Below are 18,360 nucleotides of genomic sequence, written 5' to 3'. Positions count from 1 at the left end.
TGCCTGCCTGTGTCGTATCTAAAATGAAGGGGTGGAGGGGTGGGGGGGATTGTAGGGGAACAATAAAAGAGCCATTTAAAGGATTTGCTTCTTCACATACTGTATATCCGCACTAATCTTTAGTACGGCCCTGATGAATAATTAGCTCCGGTACAAAAGCAGACATTTTATGGCTCCTGTGAGCACTGGACTTGATTTCATTAGCCGGGTCCCTTTTATTCACCGAAGTGAGTGAGTCAGAGTGAAATGTACAGGTTCAAACCATTTGGCACAAAGTCAGTGTGAGCGTTTCACCTCGGTTTCTGATTGAAAAGTCGGTTTTTGGAGCCAAGAATTTGGACATACAGTAATTTAACACTTTCTGGGGTTAGAGGTGACAAATTGAATGAAAAACCCGAATATATGATTCCGTGCCGTACATAAAGGCTCCCTGAATGGTGGATGAGTAAATTATATGTTATGGCCTTGACAGTCAAATCTCACACACGATTTGACTGTTATCAGCTAATTAAAAGCATGTTCTCAGTGGTTAAAAGCCTCATAGATATGAGTCAGTGGGGGCCTGCTACACCTACTATGTTGTAAAAGTGAAAGCAAAACTTCTTCTTAAACGTTAAATTAATGAAATATTACGTTTTGAACGCAAACAAAACAGCTTCTTTAGATTTAGGCAACAAAACTACTTAGTAAAGTTTTGGGAGAAAGATTGTGTTTTTGCTTATAATAACTTTGTTTGAAAAGTGATAGTGAAACTTAAGGTTGTGAAACTGGACGCTGGAAGTTGCTGTTGTCTTCTTTAATCTTTCTTTTGGTGATCGGCCACGTGAATCGATAATAAAACCTACTAGTGGGTGTAGCAGGCCCCTTCTGACCCACATCTATGAAGCTTATAACCACTGATAATGCCCATTTAATGACCCGATAACAGTCTAACCAGCTGAATCTCAACCCAACTGAAGATCTACGGGGGGACTGTGCACCAACATGTAAGACAGTGCTGTCCACAACAAAGCATTAAGATGAGGGAATATCTTTCAGGAGAGTGGTGTCCATCCCTCCAGTTGCAGTTCAAAGACTTGTAGAATCTATACCAAGGAGCACTGAAGCTGCTCTGGAGGCTTGCGGTGGCCCAGGACTTTACAAAGAACATCAATATTGGGAAAAATGCTGCTAAGCCCAGGCCTTCCGTTCAGTTTCTTTTCATCCAATTCCAACATTTGTAAAAATCTTATAGCAGCCATGGTATGGTTAAGGTCAGGGAAAGGTCATGGCTATGGCAAAAAAAAATTTGGTTGAGGGTATTGCAGTTAAAACCCTTGGCTATGGTTAGGGAAACATTGTGGTTATACAAACAACAATGTTAATTACAGATCTGTGACAAGACATAATCTCCGGTGTCTTGCTTGAAAGTCAAATATGCTACATCCCAACCATTCCCGTCCCTCATTTTCACCTTGCTACATAAAGGCCATATTCCGTCCTGCATTGGCAATGAACATCAGCACTGGACGTTGGTACTGGACATAAATCGTGAGGTGCAGACTCATCCAACATGGACGTAATTTTTTGGGATACTTGGCTCTATTGAGACCCTTTATTTTGGTTGTGTCCCCCACCGGTATGTAGAAAGTACTATTAGAATCTTTGGGGAAACCCCAGTAGGGATTTTAAGAGGGGGATTGTGAATGAGTTGTTCTCATCACAAAATTTGATCTATCAGTATGATTTAATGAGACATTTTGGAATGCCTTAAACAAACTCTAAGGTTTTTTTCAAACCTGTGCTGTTTAGTCCGGTTGACACGGACTCTGCTTTTTTTCCCCCCATTGGTTCGATCAGTTTGGAACAAATTCTGGACCGGTTCATTCGTGGTGGGAATGCGATCCGAACTTGATAAGATCCATCAACAAGTAATAAAACTGCTACGCAAGTCTGAGCCAAGCGGCTCCCATTGTCACGAGCTGTGGTCTGACCTGGACAAGCGGTGAAGGACCAGAGCAAACAAACTATAGGTATGAAAACACCCCTAAATGATCACTATCCTTGTTACCCTTACTGTGTTATAGTTCATAACAGTACCAGCTAGCAGCCTCAGGAGAATAAGCCGGGCCACCCATTCAGAGATTTTGTCCATTTTCCGCTTGCAGCTGCACAGCCCGGGCCTGATATTTTCATCCCTGCTGCCCTAAATGACTGGGTGCAGGATGCCAGTCCTGATGTCATATCATCCAAACGTACGTTGCACTGATCTCAAGTCAGACACCGAATCTTGCTCGCTGCTGTCACATGGACCATTTAATCTCTTGGATTTATGCACTCAAAACCCCAACCTTTTGATATGAGCTACGCCATATCCATCTTGGCAGCGTTTCCTTTGTGAAAACAACAAGTACTCCGACTGTCACGGAGTGCATCGGGGACATCAATGCGGTGCGCTCTCTGGTACTTTTAAGTTCAGTATGCGATGACTGATGGTTCGGTCCACCAGCAGGAATATTTAAATGCATGTTCCTGTTCCACTGCATTACAAAGTGGATTAGAGGTGCAGACCATGAACTTTTTAAAAAGACCTTGTTACCTACTAATCATGCTGTGTTCCAGTTTCTCCTCCATGACAACCGCAGTACAAGACAGCTACAGGCTGAAAGGTTACTGTGCATGTGGCTAGGGGGGCTCTCACACTATAGAAGCTGCTGTACCTGTTAAACAATTCCTGCAGCTGTTGATAATTACTAGCCGGAGAATGTTCCGCGCTCTCTTGAACAGGCTTGCTGGCACAAAACGACACACCTTCCGAACTCCGTCAATATGTTGTAATCGGGGCTTTTTTTGTTCGCAGGAATGTGGAATGCACATGTTTGTGAGAAACAGGAGGTGGAAGAGCGAGGGGTGGGGGGGAAAGAGAGGTGAGGGGAATCGAAAACAAAGCGGAGAGAGACAAACAGAAGCCGAAGTGTGCTGGCTGTCTTATATTCTGAGGCTCTGGTGTGAAGAAACAGAGGAGAGCCTGAAAAATCCCCGCACCGCTGACTCTTGAGGAGCGGGTGGCAGCGGCGGCAGCGGTGGTGGTTCAGTCAGATCAAGGTCTGGAGTAATTGCTACAAAGGCGGCGTTTCTCCTCCGAGGCGTTTGGGCGAGGTGAAACTAAGTGTGAACGGAATTAGCAGAGGGCTGAATAAAAGCGCTTCTGAAGTTTAGAGACATTATGGTAATGGAGAAAAAGAACAACGAAACCTGAAACGTTTTTCAGGGATATTCCTCATTCAAACAGCGGCGGTGGGGAAACACAGAGGAAGAGGAGGAGGAGGAGGAGGAGGTGGGCTGGGTAGAGGGAATAGAACAAAAAACATAAAGAAATGGCTTCATTAGAAGTAGAAACATTTACAGTGACATTTAGTGAAGCGGGGAGGATGTATGAATAAATATGCATAATGTTGCCGGGAAACATCGAGAGCTTCTCAGGGGCAGAAGGAGGGTGAGAGTGATGGCTCCTGAATTAATGATGAGGGAGCCTACTGTCTGTCTCGGGGTGTGTATGAGTGTCTGCACATGTGACAGCATTTAACTGCAAATGTGGTGTGTGTTTGTGTGTGAACTTGGGGCTCACACACACGACTCACTCTTGCAGCACCCCAATTTCACATCATCACTGATGGAAATTACCCCATCCTCGATACCTAATCAAGCGACCATTTTTTTTTTTTTGGGAGACACACCGATTGTCTCTGATGCTCAATTACATTTCTGGAAAGCCAGGTAGCAGACCGCCCTGCAAATTCCAATTTTTGGTATAGACGGGTTAATGTTCTATTCCCCACTTGTTTTTTTTTTTCTCCACTTTCGGAGGCTGAGATGATGAATATTGTGCTGCTCATCATCAAACGCACAGGGAGAAGCCCCAGAGATCAGGGCAGTGGAGGGGGAGGGAGGGAGGTGTGGAGCGGGGAGGAACTGTCAGGGAGAAATGCTATGTAGGTCAATGAAGAATTGCACTGGGATATTGCCTCCTCAGCTCACAGTCTGGGAAGCTGATTTGATTTCCGGTGAATCCATCCGACTTGAATTATGAGAGATTACCCTCGCTAAAATCACCTCGGTGACTGCTGTGGAAACCCTCTGCTCTCAGGGGGATCTATACACTGAGATCTATACAGTATATTGGCTAATATATATACTTAAAGTTCTTCAAAGAAACCTTATTTATTCTCTATTGTGAAGGTGTTTCCTTCAGATATAAGCCTGCATGTATGAGGGAACCATCCTTCACTCTGTTTATCCATACTTTTGTGGCTGATATGACATAAGTTCCTACTGTGTATATATTAAATAGCAAATAAAAGCAGCCAGACACGAACGTTGATATTGGGGACGATTCTCCAAAACCTAAAACTAGGGATGCACCGATACCACTTTTTTTCAGACCGATTATGAGTACAAGTACTTACATTTGGGTACCCGCCGATACCGAGTACCAATACGAGTACTTCTCTGTGCAAAAAGACCCTCGTTAACAGCCAGCTGGAGGGTGTGAGCGACACACAACAGGCTGGGGAGTCCAGCATACGAGGCGGTGCGCCATGACGGGCTCTAGGTCGGCTTGGAAAGGCTCGGGGCGAAGGTGGCTCGCAGCCGCAGCTTTACAGCGCTACCCGCCCAGACCTCGCCGCACCGTGACGGGGCCCCCTGCTCCCAGTGCGACTGTCGACCGGGGCTGACTGTCCTCAGTGCGCCCCAACCACGTCGTGCCACGGCCCACGTACCCCTGGCCGTCTCGCCCACCCCGTCGGGGAGGTGGAGCGTGAGGAACCGAAAGATGGTGACGAGAGGTTAACGTTGCACTGGTGTAAAGTGGTATCGGTGCCGTTGTATCGGAGCTGTTTTGCGAGTACGAGTACATGAGCACATGAGCACAGTATCGGTGCATCCCTACCTAAAAATATATTCAGTGACAAAAGTTTTTAATGTTCAATGCCAACATTTTATAATTCTACAATATCTGCGCAAGGCAGCTAATATATGGTTATAGGGTTGGTTGGTTAGGAAAAGATTGTGATTATGGATTTAAAAAAAAGCATGTCTATCATGGGACACATGGGTCTTTCACACGAATGTTTTGACGCACTATAGCCTACATGCCCCAAAAACCACCACCAGCCCCACCCTACATCGTTTCTTGACAATTCTCTGCATAAAGGACCTGCTACTTCCTGTAAATCATGAGGTGTGCAATAGTCCTCCCATATGAACGTTATTCCTAAAGATACTGTGCTAGTAAGAGGTCAATTGAATTGAATTGTGTGGAATCAAAACTCTTTTCCAATGTTTGTCTGGCAGAGCAATGTTGAGTTCAAGGGGTCTACGTTGGAGTGAGACATGACACCCGTTTCGAATGTTATCAGCCCTTTAAATGGCTGTTATCAGTGGTTATCACTACCATTATACTGCTTTAGACAGGGCAAAATGGGCTAACTGCTCAACATGGCTGCTGGGTCACAAACTTTCTCATTTTACAGCTAAACAGTACACTACAAGATGTTTCTGAAAACATCTGAGGAGAGAAATAGGCATTACAATAACAGAATATTGATTCATATTTGATCAGCGCTGCCTAGTTTAACCGTTTGATCGGAGTTCGCGAGTGATTGACAGCTGTTCAGAGACGGCAAGGCTCTAGCTTGGCTCTGATTGGTTGTTTTCCTCCAGTCTGTGAAATCTTGCAAATGCTGCCATTAGGAGCACCGGAGGACACAGAGGCACATGATTTATTTCAGATTACCTGTCTCATGCACCACTGTCAGGATATAGTGATCGTTTTATAAAAAATAACTTTTTTTGAATCATATTTGCTCCAACTTCAGCTTTAATGGGGCCATACCATTAACATGACGTTTTGGTAGATCTTCTTCAAGGTTCAAAAGAAAGAGAAACCACATCAGACTTTTTTTATACATTCATTTAAGGGGAGAACTGGATAATTGGGGACAGGATAACAGGAGGAGGCTGATGAGTATCATTCAACAAGCACTTAGCCCGAGAGCGACAGAAAACAATACATGAGAAACAATGAATAAAAATAATTATCCGCCCAAATGTCACCCACATAATCCCAAAATCATGCAACATGACACCATTAAAACTGCACATTCTTAACCTCAGAACTCTTCCTCTTTGTGCCGTATCAGGGTGGAGGCGGTGGAATGTACTGTATTCCATAATAGTTCCTCTTTCTAGACCACTCAAAGGTTACGTGGTCTGTATTTCATTACATAAACGTCTTTAGCAGCTTTAATGCTTGCATCGGATACCAGTGGTGTGGTAGTTTGCCTTCTGATTATGGTGACTATTTCCTTGGTAAAATAAAAAGTGCTGACAGGTGAAATAAAAACTCCTCCTTGTGCTTCCGTGCTTTGTTGAGTTAGTAATTGCCACAACAGGTGGTAAACCTAGCTGCCCCCTCTGGGCCCTCCGGCCTCACAGGGGGGTTAAAGACGCACACAACAGGGTTAGAAATGGAGCCTGAAACAGGCGCGCAGAAAGCACAAAGCCCAGTGTCCTAGTAATTAAGAAGAGGAAATCCCAACAATGGCGGCCTGGCCTGTGATGGTAAAGATTAGCTGAAACATTGAGACGGGCTACTGAGGAAGATGAGACGCTGGCCTTTGTACATGAGTGTGTGTGTGTTGCTGGAGGGGTGGTAGGTACCTCATCAGTCTTACAGTGTGAGCTTGTGTGGAGACAGTATAATGTGCTGTCATGCTGATGCATTCTATTTTTTCACGTGGCTATTTTAACATCTCGATGTGCGTCTTTTGTATTTCTGTCTTTGTCACGAGGTCGGACTGTTGTCATGAAGCTGCTGCTGCTGCTGCTGCTGCTGACAAAACACTATCATGTGACAGGACTGGTGATTTAGTCTTGGATTATTTACAGAAGACTGACAGGATGTGGCTTACGAGGCTGAGCCGCTGAGATCACAGACAAAAAAGCTCATGTTTGATTCAGACCCAACTTGGACGGGAAGTCGTAGTTGAGGCGAAGATATCTCATTCACACAAATGCACGCACACAAGACCGCCCTACCCAACGAGATCATACATGGTCCCAATCAGTGAAAAGGAGTTTTTCATTAGAGAGCGGGGTTGACTGAGGGGACTTTTCCCATCAAATGTGTTTGTGTTGCAGAGTTCTACCAGAAGACCGTGTGACACAAACATACTGACGCCCGTGTTAAATGCACTCTATCTAGTGTTGTATCCATAGCACGAATGTACGACACTTAAAGGTCCCATATCGTGCTCATTTTCAGGTTCATACTTGTATTTTGTGTTTCTACTAGAACATGTTTACATGCTGTAATGTTCAAAAAAAAAATTATTTTCCTCATCCTGTCGGCCTGAATATGCCTGTGTTTACCCTCTCTCTGTCTGAAACGCTCCGTTTTAGCGCATTTCGAGGGAATTACGTCGAAATTGCAACAGAATTTCGTTGCTAGGCGACAGCTTGGGTCCATGTGTACTTCCTGTCAGCTGACGACATTCACATACACTGCAACCAGGAATAAACTGGGACACATTTAGAATGTTTCCATTTAAATCTGTGTAAAGGGTCTACATATTGTATATTTGTGACATCACAAATGGCTTGTTTCAAATGCAGAATTTCTGAATACTGGCTGTGTGTATTTCCCTGTGGATTGAGCTTTTCGATACTTTCACAATATTTATATAGGACTTAAGCCTGCTTTATAATAAAAAAAACATGAAAACCTCACTTTTTTATAATATGGGACCTTTAAATGCCACAAAAACGCAATAATCAGAGTATAGTATTCATTCGTCAATAAGACTGAAATTCCTCCCGCAGCAAACTGTTGCACAACATTTCAGATCACAAGCTGCGCGGGATGCATCATCGTCCTCAGGCTGTGCATGGGCAAGGCTTCTTGAAATAAAGTTTTCTAAATTAATCTGGCTTCCACCCTCAAAAGCTAACAGGCTCTCCAGACTCCTCAGTACAGCTATATGGGGATTTTTAAGTTGTAGCAACAGTGAGGAATATATTGTTCAGTTAAGGATAATGTTACTTCCTCTCTGTTACATTTAAAGGGATAGTTCGGGTGTTTTGAAGTGGGGGTTGTATGAGGTACTTATCCATAGTGGGTGTATTACTTACAGTAGATGACGGTCAGAGTGCCCCCAGTTTGGAGAAACAAAACAAGAGCACCGATACCGGAGCAAAGCGATACAGTGCTGGATGGGAACAGCAGAGAAACATATTTTAGCCACTGAAAAGAAAAGCTCACCTAAAAAAAATGTATATGCATTTAAATGAATGCTATATTTAGAATATTTTCAGATGGCGAACTGAACTGAAAATGAAACGTATTCGTACTGTTTTTGTCATCTGAGCCAGCTGGCTTTGGAGAGAGCATAGATAAGTTTCACTTTCAGTTCAGGAAGTGGGCCGGTCGTTGATCCCGACTTCCATAGTGGTCAAACGGTGATACTGCAACTTCCGTGTCAGTCACGTGATGCACTGAGCCCAAAAATACTTTTTCCTATAGACTTACATTGAGAAAGAGACGTCTGTAACTCAGCAGATCATTTTAGCGGATTTTAGATGAATCAACTTCCCAGTACGAACACCTGAATAGCCCTTATTTAAAAAATGAAGTTTTTAAAGTTGTAAAATTAACTAATAGCTGAATTCAGAGTTATTTTCCTCAGCATAATGAACGCGCATCAGACCCACGCGATTGCGCCGCCCTGCGCGCTCATGTGACATATCCAGGTTCTGCCTGCCAGCTTCCTGCTAGCTGTATGCGGCTGTAATAATGGATATATTGGCTGTAATTCATCACTTTTATTGTCTTATAAAAGTGGGGCACGCTCACATACACTAACATGCACTAAAATGGCATGCGCGGCCAGCCCGGCTATATAAACAAAGCACAGAGAAGCTTGGATTCTAACACACACGGAGGGAGAGCGTTTCCATTCTCTGCTGAGGTAGTTTATTACTCCTCTATATCTTCAGAAAATCAATGTTTTGTTGCTATATTAATGCTCTGGATATCATATAGAGCACCTTTAATACTGATGCATGAGTGTGTAATCATAGAAATACATTTTCTTTATGTAAAATCTTAATAAATGCAGTGGAGAAAAAAGTACAATATTCCCCATCTGAATTGTAGTGAAGTATAAATAAAATCAAGATACTCAAGTAAAGTACAAGTACATCAAAAGTGTAGTACTTGAGTAAATGTACTTAATTACTTTCCACTACTAGCGGAGGGAGAATATCCAGTTTGGTATTTCTTCACAGTTTTCCTACAAGCGTATTTCTGTCCTATCCAATTTCCTAATTATCTGACAGGACAGTTATTGGAGGATGTTTCAAGTTACAACTTCAGTGACACAAATGTAAATGTAGGCAGTGTATCTGAGTTAGCACCGAGTTAATGGCCGTATACCTATTAGGCTCTGCGGAGCTGTAATTGCAAGGCAATAAGAGACTAAGTGTTGAATTATATAGTGAAAAAAAAACCCAGAACAGACAGTCTGAGTACAAAGCTGGATTTATACTTGACGCAAGTGCTTAACAACAATCCTTCCATTGATACTAACGGCGGAGGTGTGATTTATACTTCAGCCTTGGATTCTTCCTGAAAAGATGCATGAACTGAGCTATTTTTAGATTTGCTTTCATGTTGTATTCACTCTCAACAATCTCTACTGGCATCAGAAACTTGCAGGAGAACACACACAAGCAGCCTACGCTGACTAATCACAGCTCTTGTGTCTCTGTACTTGCTGTAAGCCCACGACGTCAGAAAAAGTGAAAGTTCATTCAGTTGCAACGTCAGCAGCCCAGCAGTTGGACTGAAAGTGACTACTGGACGCACGTAAAACGTCCAAAGTGCCGTACAAAAGTAAAACTAAATATTTCTATTCTGTTGTCATAATTTTAATGTCTCTACCAAAATGGCCTGTGTTGAACAATAAAATTATTCTAATTATGCATACTATTATAACTATTTACTTACTTACTCATTTATATATTAAACTTATTTAAAAAGAAGTGTTCGAGAGTGTCAATCGAAAAAATGTTCATGTCAAGGACCTCAAAAATCGATGTACAGCAGAGCACAGACCATAGATGTAGAAGAGGTTGTGTCCTGTGCTTTTGCCCTGCGTGTTAGTAAATAGCCTACAACTATCTTAAAGGTCCCATATTGTAAAAAGTGAGATTTTCATGTCTTTTACATTATAAAGCAAGTTTAAGTGCTTTTTAAATACTGTGAAAGTATTAAAAAACACTCAAAATACAGAGAAATACACACACAGCCCGTATTCAGAAACTGTGCGTTTGAAACAAGCCGTTAGGATTTCTGTCCATTTGTGATGTCACAAATATACAATATTTAGACATTACACGGTTTTAAACGTAAACATTCTAAATGTGTCCCAGTTAATTTCATGGACCCAAACTGTTGCCTAGCAACGCAATTCCGTTGCAATTCCGTTGAAATGTGCTAAAACAGTGCATTTCAGACAGAGAGTGAATACAGGTATATTTAGGCAGACAGTATGAGTAAAACAATGTGTTTTTTGAACATTACAGCATGTAAACATGCTCTAGTAGAAACACAAAATACAAGTATGAACCTGAAAATGAGCACAATATGGGACCTTTAAATTCTGTTGATGTCATGCTACTAGCACTACTAGCTACTGGCCGATAGCCGGTTGTTTGGGAACAGAGACGTTAATACATCCACCACGGTACAGGCTTTACAGCATACAGCCCATGGGTGTATTATAAGACAATAAAAGTGATGAATTACAGCCAATATATACATTATTACAGCCGCATACAGCTAGCAGGAAGCTGGCAGAACCGTATGCGTCATATGAGCGTGCAGTGCCGTGCAGTCCCGTGGGTCTGATGCTAGTTCATTTTACAACTTTGCGGCCATAGTGATTTAAATGAGGGCTATTTCAGTGTTCATACTGGGAAGTTGATTTACCTTGAAAAAAAAAAAACTATCCTCTGATTTACAGACGTCTCTTTATACATCCATGACCACAGACTCGTTGCCGTTTTCAGTCCAAAATGGCGGCAGCGCTACTGCAGTGCCATCTTGCGGCTGTTGTCAAAAAAGCACCAGAGTTTCGCCTCTTTGCTTCTATACTCTTTGACAACGTGTAGTTACATTTTTAGAGCCTATGCACGTAGCTGGCGTAGGTACAGTATTAACCGCTCATCATGTTACGCAATAGTTGCGATCTGCGAACATGTCAACATTCCCCAAAATAAACCCCGATATAAACTATGAAAATAAGACCCAAGTTGTAACAAACCATAACTATCCTTTTAGGAAACCTACAGCCGATGTGCGCAGCACTTTTGAAGCGTAGCCTCTCCTTCCTGCCTGCTCACGGTGACCCCAGAAGTCCACTCCCTCCTCTCCGTCAATATCTGGAGTTGTTATCCTGACTGCAAAGTGCCGCCGTCGCTGCAGGAACAAACTAACTCCATTTCACCATGTCAGAGTGCAGCCCTCAGAGAAACAGACCTGTCCACCAAGACAAATAGAGACGGACAGCGAGAGAAAGTGATGCAGCCAGACAGAGACGGAGAGGAGGAAGAGACGGAGGCGTAGACAAATAGATGCAGGACGGACGGGGGAGAGAAAGGGATAGAAATATTTGGAGTCAGGGACAGTGAGTGAGAAATGTATATACATCAAGAGTGAGAAATGGAATTGGATGTAGAGAGAGAGAGAGAGAGAGAGAGAGAGAGATGGAGGGAGAAATTGTGCTCAGCACAGACAGAGAAATGGAGAGTGGTGGAGGGAAAGAGAAATAGAGAGATTTGGAGTTAGATGCAGACAGAAAGAGAGGGAGAGAGAAATGGAGGTTGACAGGGAGAGAGAAAAATGTAATTGGCTGCAGACAGAGAAACGGAGCAGGGGAGTCGAGTAGAGAGAATGAGAAAGTGAATCAGAGGAATGTGCTGTAATCACATCTTTGTTTGCTATAAAAGATGCATATCAATTAAACTCAATTATTCTGTAGATGCAGAATGTTAAATGTACTCAAATCTTGCCTGTAAAATATATTAAAGGATGAGGCTGGTGATATTCTATATGTTCCTTATTGTCAGCAAATTCAATGAAAACACAAAACAAGGAATATATCCACTAAAAAGTATTGTGTGTGTATATAAAGCCTATTCCTCTGTGCCACAGAGCTCCATTGTTGACCAAAAATCTATTAAAAACTAGAGCTGTCAATCGATTAAAATGATTGTCCATAGTTAATTGCGATTCATCAAAAATATCGTACATTTTTTATCTGTTCAAAATGTACCTTAAAGGGAGATTTGTTAAAATGGCCATGCCAGTTTTTCCTTGCCAAAATTTAACATAAGTTTGGAGCATTATTTATTATATTATCACGTTAACTTTGACAGCCCTATTAAAAACACATCAGTAAGCCACACTGTTGCACACTTATATGTTCTTTCATTACAATGAGCACACACTCTAGTTTTGCATCTGATTCAACTGTTTAATCAGCTCATTAAATGTGCGTTATCAGTCGCTATAAGCCTCATGGATGTGGGTCAGTAGGGGCCTGCTACACCTACTATGCAAAACTTAAAAGGTCCCATATTGTAAAAAGTATGATTGTCATGTCTTTTATATTTTAAAGCAGGTTTAAGTGCTTTATAAATACTGTGAAAGTATCGAAGCGCTCAATATACAGAGAAATACACAAAGCCCGTATTCAGAAATTGTGCGTTTGAAACAAGCCGTTAGGATTTCTGTCCATTTGTGATGTCACAAATATACAATATTTAGACCATTAAATGGTTTTAAATGTAAACATTCTAAATGTGTCCCAGTTTATTCCTGGTTGCAGTGTATGTAAATAACATAAGCTGACAGGAAGTAAACATGGACCCAAAACTGTTGCCAGGCAATTCTGTTGTAATTCCGTTGAAATGCACTAAAACGGAGCATTTCAGACAGAGGGTAAATACAGGTATATTCAAGCAGACAGTATGAAGAAAATAAAGGGTTTTTGAACATTACAGCATGTAAACATGTTCTAGTAGAAACACAAAATACAAGTATGAACCTGAAAATGAGCACGATATGGGACCTTTAAAAGCACTAAAAAACACATTCTAAAACCTTACGTTTTTAACATAAACAAAACAGTTTGTTCAGGTTTAGGAAACAAAACTGCAACTTCTTTAGGTTCGCTAGAGGTTGCTGTCCTCTTCTTTTACTCCTTATTTCAATGATGTGAATCGATGATAAAAACCTACTGGTTGGAGTAGCAGGCCCCTACTGACTGACATCTATGAGGCTTGCCCATTTAATGACCTGATAACAGTTCTAACCGTCTGCGTTTATTTTGATTCAATCCCACAAACGACATCCTGTAAATACCAAGTACCACTGTTAGTATCAAATGTGTGTTAATCCGCAGCTGAAAATAGTCCCCGACACTACTATGCACTACTTTCTCCTGTTTCAGTAACGTTTGCAAAAACCTATACAGTGTCCAGCTGTTTATGGAAATTACTGAGATTTTTTAATGAATGCCTCTACAGTATATTAGCCATGAGCGTTTTTTAAAGATTTATATCTTCTGTAGCAACGAATGGGCTTGGGGCTAAGTGCCTCAGGGCAACCCTGTTTCCGAGAAATTAGGTTTATATACTACTAATTTGCAACAGCAAATACATGGTGAAATAAACATAACAGTACCTGAATTATGGTTTGTATCAACATTATAGAGAAACATGTGGCAAAATGTTCAGTATCTGCAAATGGTTGATTAACAACATTCCCAACACTATCTATCCTCTCAAAGCAACTGGAGCATGAATTATGTTTGCATGGTTATGTTAGGCTCTCAGAGTATTTGGTTATGTTTAGAGATAAAATGTGCTCTTTGTTAAAAAAAATGTAAAAAGACATCACTGTGACTTGAAGCACAACACAAGACTTGTTTGGAGTATTTAACTGAAACCACAGTCTTTTGTTGCCTAAACCTAACCACATGCAAGTTTACAGTGCTTTGTTTTGTACGTCCACCCTGACCATCTCTCTATGCCTTTACTCTGGGACAAGAACGTTGCACATCCTTGACTGAAAAAAAACACATCGCCCGTGAACATTATTACAGGAAGCAATTATGTTTTCTTTTAAAACATAATTAGAAAGAAATAGCAATACAAAATATAATAATAATAATAATAATAATAATAATAATAATAATGAATAAATAAATAAAATACTAATAAAAAAAAGGAAAAAGAAGATTCTATTGGCTCCTCAGAGATTACTGTAGTGGGTTTCTCAAAAAATGACAAAAAGGGGCCCCATACTTTGTGAAATTGACTCTCTGTTCCCCGCGTAGTATAATGGATTTTCTCTAAATTCATACAGGACATAATGTCTCTGATCCAATGTGAGTGGGAAGGAGGGGCTTAAAGTTAGAATGAAAAAACTGTCCTGCCCAGCATTTACCTAATCGCCATTGGTCAGAGTCGTGTAAGTGGGTTTCTTGAAGGAAGACTACCCCAGCCCTGAGCTTCTTTAAGTGTACAAAGACTTTGCTCCTTTTCACTTGGTGATTTAGCCCGTTAACATTCCAGCTAATGAAATTGAGATTACCCTTCGTCTAGAGCTGATACATAATGAGAAAATGAAATGAGTAACTCAGATAAAAGAAATAAGGGATGAAAATGTAACATCACAATAGTGATATGTCAGTTGTCCCCCCGACTAATCCCTACCCAAACCCCAGTGCCACATACTACTCTAGGCAGCAAACCCAAAAAGACCTCTCCTGGTCCATTTACTTCCGACCTGAAATAACTCCCACATAAGTATTTAACAGTTCACCCTAAAAGCACCGGATGACATAATTACAACAACTAAATGCATCCAGTGAGAGGCCATGGGCAGTAACAGTGAATCGCAGGTTAACTTAAGTTCTCCCCATCAACATTGCACCTTTTAAATTAAATGATCTCCCCGGGTTGAGGCTGCTCACAAATTAGAGAGAGAGGAAAAAAAATGATGATAATAATAATAAAGAAGAACTCCAGCAGGCCCAACAGGCTGGATTGACAAATGAATGAATTAATCCAAGAAAACGGGGAGTTAAACTAAATATACCCAGAAAGCACAAGAGCAGTAACAGTAATATGCAGGTTAAGTGGAATTTTCCCCTGTCGCAGTGAACCTTTAACTTCAATGATCTCCCCGGGCTACGGCTGTTAAGCAAACCGCATAGAATAAGTAGACAGGCTCTCTCCTAAGTTCTGGATGAAGTTGGTAGCTTCAGAAATGAATGGTAACCACGGAGCTTTTGGCCACGGTATTCCAGATCTCCTCATTTACTCCCTCATTACCAAGTCTTTGGTCTGATATCGATGGAAACGGAGGGTAACGGTACGCGGCCTGTCCCGAGGGCCGGGTTTGGGTGCAAGACTGCGGTGAGCTCTGGCGGGGAAAGGGAGAACTTGATTGCCAAAAACATCAATGAGAAGCTGGGGGAAGAAGGCCGTGGGACGTGCACCCTCAACCGACTACGGTAAGCCAACGATGCAAATCTTCCGTCTCCTACTTCGCCCCTCTAAATCTGAGAGTTTAGATTTCAGCCACTTGTTGTCTTCCCGCAGCGAGGAGCACGTAGCTTCAATTTCCTCCAAACGTTGGCATTAGCCCCGAGGTCAGTTATACACCGTCCCTGGCCTGAGACTATACGGCTTGGATCTTATGTCCAGCGTTGCAAACGATGACTTGAAGTCGCCGGCTAGCGCAGCTCTGTGCCGTTCAACCAGATCCGACAAGTCTGTCGCCGTTATACTAGCGACGCTGCTAGCACTAACCTTGAGCTCTCTGCTGCCAAGTCTTTTTTTGGCTTGTTTCCCAGATCTGGACATATTCTCCCTCGCAGTGTTGGTGTTGTTGGCAGTAAAGACGCAGATAGTCGACTTCGTAGAAGGAAAAATAGGATTTTAAAAGGAGAGTGAAAAGTTTTCAGTGGGAGCTAAAACACTACGTGCCTACTCCATCCTCTGCAAACTGGAAGTACCCCTTTACATATAAACTATTAATTAAAAATCGATACAGTATCACAAAACATAATATCATAATACTCACTATTTTCTTACAACCCAGTATACTGTGTATATTAGGGCTGTCAATCGATTAAAATATTTAAAAACAAATGAATCGCTAATTTTGTATCTGTTCAAAATGTATTTTAAAGGGATTTGTCAAGTATTTAATACTCTTATCAACATGGGAGTGGGCAAATATGCTGCTTTATGCAAATATGTGTATATATTTATGACTGGAAATCAATTAATAACAAAAAATAATGACAGATATTGTCCAGAAACCCTCACAGGTACTGCATTAAGCATAGCAAATATGCTCAAATCATAACATGGCAAACTCAAGCCCAACAGGCAACAACAGCTATCGGTGTGTGTTGCATGTGATTATCATAAAGTGGGCATGTCTGTAAAGGGGAGACTCGTGGGTACCCATAGAACCCGTTTTCATTCACATATCTTGAGGTCAGAGGTCAAGGGACCCCTTTGAAAAATGGCCATGCCAGTTTTTCCTCGCCAAAATATAGCGTAAGTTTGGAGCGTTATTTAGCCTCCTTTGCAACAAGCTAGTATGACATGGTTGGTACTAATGGGCTCCTTAAGTTTTTCTAGTTTCATATGATGCCAGTATCTTCACTATAGCTTTACAACTGAGCCTGCATCTAAAAATCTCAAGTTGTGTTAATGCGTTAAAGAAATGAGTGGCGTTAAAACAAAATTGCGTCAACGTGTTATTATCACATTAACTTTGACAGCCCTAATAAATATATAGAGAGAGAAGGATGACGTTGGACAGAGAGAGGGAGAGAAAGGGAGACAGAGAGACAAACACAGAGAGAGACGTAGACACTGAGAAACTTGTGAATACAGAAACTTCCAGCTCCGGAGATCTAGTGGCTTTTCAAACAGAGAAGACTGTTATCAAAAAGAAAACCAACCTGGTCCCTGGTGATCATCAGCTCTCTGAGCACTGAGCCCAGCAGAAGTACATGTTTATTGGTACAACACGTGTCATACCGGTTACTATAGCTCCGCTATTTCACTTTTTCTGACATGATTCTCAAGATAGCAAGAGGACTGGGTTAAAAACACAAACACACGTAGAAGCTATAGTCTGGTGGTAGACTATGGGGGTTTTAAATTATAATATATTTTACTAGTTTCAATTATTTATTACACGATATTGGGAGAAAATAAACAGAGCAGTCACACTACACTCTTTTAATTCACTATAAAGACCCATGAAATCATCCTGCTAAGAGGAAGCCAGGCCCGTTTTTTGGACAGCGGACAAAAGCGACAGCTCGCCACACTTCCTCCAGTCATATTTTATGGTTAATTATAAAGCGTTTGATGAGAGTGGCTGTTTTTAAAAAGGCCAAAAGGATTGGGATGGCTGCGAAGCTACAGCGCTCACACAACTAGACATATGGCTGGGTGTAATCGCCACACGGTTTCAGCAAACGCTTAAAAAAAAAAAAAAACAGTGGACTGGCGTGGGAACAACACAAACAACACACCAACACATTGCAGTCGTGTTAAGTGTTGCTTTTATTTCGGACACAGTAAATTCACTGATATGAATCGAACGCCAGACTGTGAGCTACTATTCTGTGTTTGTTTTTGCAATAGTGTGTCAGAGCTCAGCTGTTGCTTTATCAGCTCTCCTGTTTTTTCTGCGAGACGAACAGTCATACCGGCAGCAGACTGAGACTGACATTGTGATGTCGTTGACCTTCCGTGACCCCATTTGTTTCACTGCCAGCGTCTGATGTAGCGATACGCCTCGGTCTGTTTTATCAGGCCCGGTCTGTGCCTCTGCCACCTTCGCAGCCTCACAACGGGCCTTTGAGGCAAAAGCAAATGCACATATACGCCCAGCATGACACATACGTACCAGAGGTTATCTTGCCTTGACACGCTGGTGGTAATCAGTGTCACATCACGCCGTGTGCAGCACATCCAACAACTCTCCAAATGAGGCCATCTCAGCTATATGGTTTCTGCTCTTCCCCCCTCTCTTCCCATTACGAAGCCCCCATCATGCTGTCAAACCGAAAGGAAGTGCGCCTAAGCAGACACTTAATTTGTCTTGTTTTGTCATTAGCTCTGTGGCCACGGAGCGACCCGCAAATACACGACCCCCCCCGTCTTCCCCCCTTTCCCCACCCCGCCCCTGTATCGATTTAATGTCAGCCGCCGCAT

The 18,360-nt window shown here is 42.0% G+C and overlaps 1 long non-coding RNA gene across 1 annotated transcript; it reads right to left on the bottom strand.

Annotated features, from left to right (window-relative positions):
- Positions 1-634: 634 nt before the first annotated feature.
- Positions 635-17,673, bottom strand: LOC119480675. The gene is made up of 3 exons (XR_005204984.1): positions 17,660-17,673; positions 12,549-12,551; positions 635-767 (listed from the first exon to the last, which is right to left on the bottom strand). It is a non-coding gene; the product is annotated as an uncharacterized LOC119480675 (long non-coding RNA).
- Between the last annotated feature and the right edge of the window lie 687 nt (positions 17,674-18,360).

The sequence above is a fragment of the Sebastes umbrosus genome, chromosome 21 (genome assembly GCF_015220745.1).
Source record: "Sebastes umbrosus isolate fSebUmb1 chromosome 21, fSebUmb1.pri, whole genome shotgun sequence".
NCBI lineage: Eukaryota > Metazoa > Chordata > Actinopteri > Perciformes > Sebastidae > Sebastes > Sebastes umbrosus.
The sequence above is the reverse complement of the archived record's forward strand: the minus strand, read 5'-3'. Positions and strand labels throughout refer to the sequence as shown.